The sequence below is a fragment of the Thermobia domestica genome, chromosome 6 (assembly GCF_964235325.1).
Source record: "Thermobia domestica chromosome 6, izTheDome1.hap1.1, whole genome shotgun sequence".
In the NCBI taxonomy this organism is placed as follows: Eukaryota; Metazoa; Arthropoda; class Insecta; order Zygentoma; family Lepismatidae; genus Thermobia; species Thermobia domestica.
This window is the reverse complement of record NC_137459.1, coordinates 109,358,101-109,367,590: the sequence shown is the minus strand read 5'-3', so window position 1 is coordinate 109,367,590 and position 9,490 is coordinate 109,358,101.

The following is a 9,490-nucleotide window of genomic DNA, read 5'->3' as shown; positions in this document are numbered from 1 at the left end:
TACGGAGTACAATATTGGGGAAATTCACCACATTCCCATAGAGTATTTCAAACACAAAGAGCCATATCAATGTGATTGTCAAAGCACATGAATAAAAAGTCCCAAAATAAATTTCTTGAGTTGTCAAGTACGTGATTTAAATAATAAATAAATCCTCGAAACACCTGTTACAATTAGTTATTTATCACAGTTTTGATATGAAAACTAGTCTTGCTCTTATTATAAGCGATTGTTTATCGTTAAAGGTGGAGAGATGCCGATATTTAATTATTTAATATTGGAGAAGAAAACAAGAAAGAGGCTTGTTTTATGGATTGCAACTTGATATTGAATCTTATACAGTATTATTATAATCTTTATTGGCAACTATTCTTAGCAGGTGTGTATGCATTCTCTTATCACTTATAGCAGAACAGACACAAGAAAAGTTAATTCAAAGTTTCCAGGTGTATATTCTAAGAATAGGCAGTGAGTGAACTGATAATTTAAAACCACTTCGTTATTCAATGCATCAGCAATAAATCGATTGTGTTTATACAAACTGACAATAAATACATTAAAGTATTTTAACTTCGTAATATGCACTGTAAATTATAGGTTTTCAAGTATGAGTATTGGAAAATAACGCAATATTCTGCAAAAATGAGGGTCTTTGCGTGAGGTTTCAAGATTGGAGAAGAAAACACACTATAATGAACCATGTAAAATTGTCTAATATATTTTTTTGTTCAGTTCAACGTCCCAAACTTCTGTCTGCTACGCTAAAGGGGACGTGGACCTACTGATTATAGTGGAATCTGAAACACTTTGGTCGTTCAACTAATATGCACCAGTTTATGTCATATTTCTAATATATATCCGAACAATCCCTTTGGTATTCTCTGCTCGCCAGTACTATTAAACGCGTGTTTCATCGACCACCAGTCTATTACTTCGCGCTTCGAAATAAGTATAATTTGTAATAGTGCTGCTATTCCATTTTTCACTACAAGCATTTCAATTTAATTAACAATTTATCTCACTAGGCTCAAGATCTGATTGGTATAGTAGCTCTTGTAGATCAAGTGACTACTACTGCATTAGTTAAAACCCTGCACTTGCTCGCATGACCATGTTTCATAACACAAATCTAACTCCACAGTTTTTATATGTTCCTGTGGGTGAGAGAACTCTTAACTCTGAAGTTAAAACAGATATGTAAATTTTGGTTACGGAAATGCATTCAGGAGTAAATTCCAGTGCTATTTGATACCCCACATGACCCCCTTGCCATTTACCATATTTGACCGCGATTCAATATGGCGACTTTCAAGATGGCGATCATGTACTGGAAGTACTTCCACACATATATGCCCTTCCCCGGTTTACAATATTGAAGTCGGATCTACCAAAAGCCTTTTCATTTTTGTGCTAAAAGGGTATTCTTGGACATTGCCTATTGGATTTCAAGATGGCGTCGGTGTAGCAGCTCAACGAAGCATTCGCGCATCGAGTAACTATTACTACGTTACTTAGCATGTCGAACTGAATCTTGTCACTAATTTTCATCAAAATTCAACTCTCACGGTTTATGGACCTTCCTCGTAAGTCAAACAACTTTTAACATAAATCAGTCCTTAATTAGTAGGAACATCAAAGTGATAGTTCAGATATGTATATCATTTGTTATATATTTATATATTAAGGGTTGTGTCCCAGAGTCCCACCAAATTTTAAAACTTAAAAATCATTAAGCGTTTAATAATTAGTTAAGATCAATTTTGAGACAGAGTGTACCAGTCAACGCCTACAGTGGTAGTAACAATGGTCAGTACTGCATACAGCCACTATTTTATAGAAACTTATAGTCTTTACACTATTATAATTTATGTTAGTATCAATAAAAATCAAAGAACATAGATTCCGATCGAGGTTTGGCATTTTCAGAACGCGCAACAGAGCAAAAACACCAATCTCCTGTTTTGTCAACGACATTTGAAGCAAACTTTTTACTTGTATGGTGATATGAACAAATAGAATGTTCGCTACTGGTCAGAAACTAATCCCTATTGGTGTGAAGCATCTGTTGATATCCCTGAAAAAGTGATGGTGTGATTTGGTGTGTTGGGGACCCGTGTTGTGGGCCCTTTGTTTAGCTATGATACTTTATCAGCAATCGAGTATTTAATTGTAAGAATATATTTTGTCGTATCTCTTATATAAACATGGGACGTTTCCTATCTTCCTCCAGCACGATGGTGCCCTTCTGCATTATGAAAATAGTGTTCGTGAATATTTGGATGTGCAGTGACTCAACTCGTGGATAGGTAGACGTGGTGCTGTGGAGTGGTCGTCACGTTCCCCTGACCTCACTCCCCCTAGAGGGTTTGGGAACATCTCAAGTCCATTGTGTATCCAGTAAAAATTCTGGATATTGACCACCTAAAGGAACGTATAATAAGCGCTTGCACAAGCATACGCGAAAGCACTTTGAGCAAGGGGGAAAATGATTGACGTTTCAACCGAATAGACAACACATCGAACGCATCCTTAAATCGGGAGAAATATGTGATGTGTCACTAACGTTGAGAAACCACTGACACTAGAACACCTTTATTATTTTTATTATTATTATTATTATTATTATTATTATTATTATTATTATTATTATTATTATTATTATTATTATTATTATTATTATTATTATTATTATTTGATAATATCCGCAACTCTTGCCATCTTTTTCATTCATGTAGTTATTTTACTACATTTCCGAGTAATTCTCAGCGTTCATGTTTTCGTGCTTCGTTCCGAATCAGCAGACGGTGAACGTCTGATACAGTTAGATATGTGTTGTTTGTTTGCTAAAGTTGAGTGTGCCTTAGAGTTTAGAACGCGGTGCTGAAGTTTAGATGTATAAGGTGAAATCTTAAACACAGTAATGCGACCAAATTTTTAAGCTTTCTTGCCCGAATGAACACGTTCACCAAAGTCCATGGGGACTCCATGGAGTAATAGCGCTCTCCTCAAGCAATGTGCTCTCGCTGAAGAACACCATCATCATCATATAAAGTTTGAATCACACAGATTGGCTGGACTTTGTATTTATAGTCCTGACTCTGATATACTTCCGTAAAAATCGAGATCCAAAGATTTTTTTTTTTTTTTTATTTGCGACTTTGGATCATTATTGAAATACACATTTTTAACCTGGTCCAATTACATTTGCAGCTTCATTTTTTGTAAAACGGTATGCGCAATTTAATGATAACTTAATATATCGTGAATTATGGATCTACATTTAACATTCTGGTATAAAAAAAATGTTCTTAAAGTCATGTACTCTTATAAACATAGAAACTAATACATCAGAGTAACTGTTCCGTCATTTTGAAAATTGGGACTTACAGAAAGCTACAATACAGCACGTTGTGATGGAGGGTATTACAAAGGATGATTGGACACGTTTTAAATTAACGAAATGAAAATAAGTTTTAATCCTTTTAGTGTATATGTCAAACAACGTTTGAGATCAAAGTGAATATAAATAATCAATACAGGTAGATAAATATACAAAACTATTACAAGCCAACTACACTTCCCGATCTACCAGAAAATTTCATAGTGGTTGAGATCACACATCATACAGTACCTGATACTGCAGTTTGTAAAGCCAGAGGCAACTGAATTCGTCATTGTTTTTAATGGGTATGGACAAAATGGTCACAACAATCCAGCTCAACCATGATCTAAAATTCCTGCTCTGCTCAGATATCCTAGAATGTAACTTCAGGTTATATATATATATAACAATATATATATATATATATATATATATATATATATATATATATATATATATATATATATATATATATATATATATATATATATATATATATATATTGTTAATACCATTTCGTGTCACAAACTACGCACAACAGTATATACAGTTCTAAAAATAATCGAAAATGTATGTGTTCAGCTTGAACACCAATCAATCCTGCGAATATTCTGCGACGAAGGTGTTTTGTGCAATGTTGCAGATACTTGTACGAGCAATCCGAAGGAATTTTCTGATCTTTATTTAATGATCGCTTTTACTACATCACTAACGTTGTGTTACATTGTGCATAAAGTTACGTAAGTGGATGTGGCATAGAGGATGCACTCATTGAAATTTTTGGAAGAATAAAATGTGCAGTGTATTATACAGAAGTTATTGTGATCGATCGTTACAGGGTACCCTTGTCATCTCTGAGACTATGAACACATTGTTTTGGACGGCCTTCTGAAGTAAGAATGACAAATTAGGTTTCGCAGTTTTTATGGAAGAAGTGTGAAGGTATAGGACGCACTTCATTGAAATAGCACAATGCAAAGCCAGGCTACGTTCAATATCACAAACCTTGAGTGCCAATTTTTTAGAGTTCATCAAGTAGTGTGACAGTAAGTCAGAGCTTTGCAAATACCCAGGAATTGGGTGGGTCTGTGGAAAAGTGACTGACATGCTAATGGGAAAGGTGACTGAGATCTGCACATGAAGACAATGGAGTCACTGATTCATGTGTTTCGTGAATTCGATTCTATAAACTTTCTTATGTATGGGTTCTGGTATTTGAAGATAGTAAAATAAACTAGTAATAGGCAGTAAATTAATTCTTAGTCACTTTTAGGTAAAAGACAGAGAAGGATAGTTCAATAGTCTAACTCCAGGTATGACATTAGAATAAACAATTTAGAGATCACAGAAAAAGAAAAACTTCAGAAGAATTGTAGAGGGTGGATGATTCTAAACTAGTGGATTACCGTGAAACGGTTCCTCACCATGCACTTATGGAAAGAGAGGGGGGTTGTTTTACATGCAAATATTGAGATCATTATGCTTTTTTTGCAGCTTAGGAAATCTCTTTAAAATGACTGAATTTGTGCAACTGTATAACTTTGACATAAAACAACACGTAGCTATATAATGATGTACACTGAAAAAAATACGTTCTCCGGACAGCGGTATATTGTACAAATATGCAAAATCTTCTTGCTCACTACAGCAAACAATATGGAGCACACGTTTTCCATATGCTACATACGCACTGCCCTTAGATGTTACATCATGCCGGTACAGGATGTCTGACATCTAACAGTTTTCCATATAACTCATGCACATACTTATGTTACATTACTCAGCTATATGTTATATACGTCCATTTGTATGTGAGATCCTGACCGCTTATTTTGTTCCATACGGAAAGTACGTATTGATGGAACACTTATACAGAAGGCATTATCAAATATGCGTGTTCATTTATACGTTTGTTGTGCGTTAAGTTCAATAAAACTACAGGAATTACGTATGCAACCTACCTTTTTAAGTACACCACTTACATTGTTTTCTCAGTGTATATGGCTAGACATTTCCACATGGGTCAGAATTACACACACAGATGAAGCACGAGAAATACGTAGTATTGAAAGTAAAATCGTTGTTGAACTTAAATAGTAAACTTCCACCTTTAAATGGGAAAAGTCCCACACAACCAGCAACCTGAAGAGCTTTAGTAGTTGTTTCAAATAACATTATTTTCCGAGCCTACAGAGAGATGTATGTGGAAGAAGAAAAGCGGGACATATCAGGGACGTCCTTTCCCACAATCTTGTTCCAATAAATCGCCTTGTTGATGGAGAAGCTGCAACGAAATCAATGAAATACACACTTGTTCAAGAATTGGAAAAGAAATCTTTATATGACAATTTTCATTTCAAAAAGTCCCCTCACTAAAACCTGTTATTGTTGTCGATGATATGTTCCAATTGCAAATGGACAAGCTATCCTTGGAAACTTTGGAGAGGTTATTCAGAGAGTTCTGCAGATATCGAAGTTAATATGTGTTCTGCAAGAGCTGCACATTGTATTTGATAGTTATCTTGAACTTTCAGAGATTTGTTCAACATTTTTATTTATATTTTTTCAAGGTGACGTTAATACTTTTTTTTAAAAAAAAAATATATGTTAACCCTCGCATTATCTAGCTATTTTTTGTAACGCGGACTACCAAAGTTTGTTCTTTTGTGCCCAACTGTTAAGATTAAATATATGTCACAAAATAAACTAATTAGAAACTTTCTCTCAAAAATCTACAGGGACTGAAATGAACAACGCACAGGAGGAGACTAACTGCCATTTACTATGCTGCCATCTAGGAGGGACACTTCTAAATGTCAGTTACATCTCTTACCAACAGGGATACGTTGTACCCACCAATTTAAAATAACAAATTTTATGAGCCACACTAACCACCTTAAGGTACACGCTTTAGCTAAACATGGTGAGCAATAATACAACAATTTTAAATAAACGATTAGAAGAGTAATTACAGGGAAAAAAGTATATTGGGGTGGGCACAAAGTACCCCCCGTTGGTAGTCCGAGGGATAATTTATTGCAATTATCCGTCCATATTAGTTAATAATTAATCCGTCCATTTTTGTTAATAAGCAGTTATAGTATAGGCATAGTTAAAATAAAGTGCATTAAAAAATGAGGCCATCAGGATGAATGCTAAATCTCTCATCTCTGGCACGTGCAGTCCCTGGTTCCACCCCAGCTCCCTCAAGTGTACTTTGCAGTAGACAAACTCCGTGTGTATGGGTCTTCTCGAGATTCTCCCATTTTTCTACTTTTGTCATTCCACCACTATCATTCACATCATCATCACTGTTTTTCTTAGGATCAGTGCATGATCTGGGACATTAAAAAAAAAATAAACAAAATTGTATTACTTATAACAATTAATGAGTTATATGTTTATTTTTGAGGATGTAAGTTTATTTTTTGACTTTTCCATTATATCATGCAAATATCACAATTAAACTAATGTAACAATCAATAATATTCTCGAATAACTTAAAATTATTAAAATATAAATTGAAGTATTAAATATAAACAGTATTTAAGGTTCTGGGACGTATCTGATGGAATTAATGTTCTATTTATCTAGTGGAATATGGCAGTTAAAGTGCACAGGCGAAACAGAATAACAATACATTTATCTGTTTTATAAGACTTATACTGTGATTTAGAAATGAGTAAACAAAGCTAGACACTAGACCAAAATTATTACATTACCATGTCAAATAATAGCAATGCAATTGAATGGTTGTTCACTCAGAAACTTTCCAAGAATTTTTTTTTTGTGCAAGAGCTACAGTGAAACATATTATTGTCAACTAACTTAGCGAAATCATTACAAATTGAGTTTCCATAAAAGACAACACAGTATGATGAAGTCTTCAACATCTGAAATTAATCGCTTTCTTCCTTGGAGCTATCTACATAGTTATCGTTAATAGAAATCTTCGCTGGATCCACACGTTTCCTACGCGTTAGTTTTTATTCATTCCATCACTTGCTACCTAACAAGGCACACTTTTGATGCGATGAAGTCTTTGATTTATGAAATCCAGTGAGATTGGTGGTCAATTCTTGATAGCAGTTTAATAAGTTCATTGCCTTTATATATTGTCGACATTAGCGTTCCGTTTATACAACTTAGTACTCAAGTATTAGAAATTCGGCTCAGATCGTAATTAAGTATTCCTGGAAGTAATGCACGCTTCAGAAAATATGCACTACATAGTAATTAGAAGTTAACAAAATGGACGATAATAATGTTTACAAATGAATAAAGTAATATTCTGTTTAGTATTAGCTAATTGTAAGTGCTTTGTATGTGTAAGGCAAGTTCAGTATAATATGATTACGAATTATGTAAATCGCAGCAATATATTAAATATACACCAATCATCTTGAAATCAGGAACATAAAATGCTATCTAATAAACAGTATATCAAAAGGGAAACAAGTTAGGATTTAGGAATTAGGATTTAGATTTCTGGGCCTTCGGCACCTAAGGTCATTTAGTCCTTCACGATTTGAAGGATGACGTCCCTCGGCGAACACACAATTCGGGGAAAGGGAAGGAAGAAAGGATTGGGGAAGGAAGGAAGCGGCCTGGGACCTAGAAGTTAGGTACCACCCAGGCATTTGCCTGGTGTGAATGAGGAAAACCCAGGAAAACCTCATTCATGGTGGCTGCCTGAAAAAGCGTGTTACACTTTTTCGATCGAGTGACCTCACCGGGAATCGAACCTGAGACAAGATAAACAAGCTATACTAAGTAAGTATGGGTATATATTTTCTGTTGTGTACTGCTTAACATTTTAATAATAATAATAATAATAATAATAATAATAATAATAATAATAATAATAATAATAATAATAATAATAATAATATTAAATGATGAGGGCAAGAGTCTTGCATGCTAGACCAAGACCATACCTGCGAGACCAAGACCAAGACCAAGACTCTTGCAAAAGAGTCTTGCACAAGTACCGGCTCAGTGGTAGAGCATTCATTTCTGGTGCTGAAGTCCCTGGTTTGATCCCAGTTTGCACCATGTGAGCTTTTTTGGTGGATAGAGACCGAGTGCGTAGGTTTTCTCGGAGCTTTCCCGTTTCTTCTTACTTTCTTCATTCCACCATTTCATTCATTTCTCATCACCATCTCCCTTCGTCTCGGTGCATAATCGTGGAACGTAAAACTAGATATTACATAATTTCAAAACTTATTAGTTTTGTTTTTCTTCCAAAACTAAAGAGAAATGTAGTATTGAACATCGGTAATTCCGTACACCATAGGTGCCGACTACATGGGTATGTTTGGCTGCAAGGATCAAGTATCCGTTAGAAATTTTTAATGCGTGGTCAAAAAATTAATATCGAAATAACATTTTCATGACATTGACAAAAACTTAGTGTATGTGACCGCAAGCTTGATTTCATGGGCGGGTGCTTATACGTTGAATAATTGTTTATCAATATAACTTTTAGCCTCCTCAGGTATATGGCCCACGAGGATTGAGCGATATAACATTATACAACAATAAATAATCCATATTCACAAGTGAGAGTGATTTTGTACACTTATTTCAAATAACTTGGTGTTCGATGCTGTGTTTCTGTATTTCTAATATAGGTCGAAAGTATTTGTGTAAGTTGAGTTTACACAAAAGACACGGACAGTTGAGTCGTTTTTTTTTTTTTAGTTTTTACTCAAATTATACTAAAATATTAGGAGGTTTGATTATAATCGTTATTATTTTATTTTTTCTCTCTTTTTGGCCAATATTGCTAACATATCATCATCATCATCATCATCATCATCATCATCGCTATTCCGCCATTGTTGGCAGGTCAGTTGTTGCAACTCAGAAGCTTCGATATACGGTGGTCCTCAGCTAGTCTCTTCGTCTTGACGTAACATTTTCTGTTTTAATACCTTTCTCCAACTACAGTCTCATTTGTCCCCTCCCTCTATTTCCTTCCGCCATATCATCTGGCCTATCCCTCATAATAAAGTTTCTCATCAGCCAATGTCCCAACCAGTTGCCTTTCCTCCTCTTAATTACATCTAAAATGCTTCTTTTCTCCCCTACTGCTACTATTTCTAA